We start from the raw sequence: 912 nt of genomic DNA, 5'->3' as shown, positions 1-912 counted from the left end.
AGGAGACACATAATCCTTGTACAGTTGAGGAGAATAAAGTCCTGGGTAGTGGGTGAATGTTTGTGTAGAAACTAGAACTCATATCTTGTAACTCATTTCAATATCACACCCATCCTCAGGTCATGTTGACACTATAGTTTAGAATTGGAGAACTATTCTACCACTGCTACTGCTTATGGCCCTTAACTCCTCTGTAAGGTATTTTCACAATAAAAAACTTTAAATCTGTTCTTTGGGGTCCAAGAGATTGTGCTGGCACAGTACATACCTACGATAAAGTCATGCATGAGCCTAGTGCTGGTAGTCCAAGTCTATGATTGTAGCCACCTAGGAGGCAGAGATTAGGCAGATTATCTTTTTATTTAACCAGAACAAAAAAAGTTCTTAAGATCCTTTCTCAACCAATAGCAAAGAGTGGAGGCATATGCAATAGGTCTAGGATTGCAGCCTAGACTAGCCTAGGCAAAAGTGAGGCTCTATCTTAAAAATAGAGAAGAACGGGCTGAGGCATGGCTCAAACAGTACAACAACTGCCAAGTAAATGTAAGGTCCTGAGTTTACACAGTAGCATTGCAAAACAAAAACTAAAATGAAGAAAGGACAGTCATGTGTGCATGTGTTGTAGGGAGAGCATGATGCATATTGATCTTGTGTCCTGATGAGCCGCCACCCTGCCGTGACACCATAGCCAGGATGGCAAGTATGCATATCCTGTTCTCTGAGTGAGCCACACCGGCATGCTGCTTCCCTTTGCACTGTCTACATTGAGAAGAGAGCAGGCGCCTCACCTCTATGTCACTCAGCCCTTCCCAATGTCCCACCCACTGTGTTTAGGGTTGTTCAGAACACTTCAAGTAAGGGGAAAACTGCCTCATGAAAAATCCCTCATCAGTATAACTTGCAAAGTACAAA

Source organism: Dipodomys ordii, unplaced genomic scaffold (assembly GCF_000151885.1).
Source record: "Dipodomys ordii isolate 6190 unplaced genomic scaffold, Dord_2.0 Scaffold59, whole genome shotgun sequence".
Lineage (NCBI taxonomy): Eukaryota > Metazoa > Chordata > Mammalia > Rodentia > Heteromyidae > Dipodomys > Dipodomys ordii.
The sequence above is the reverse complement of the archived record's forward strand: the minus strand, read 5'-3'. Positions refer to the sequence as shown.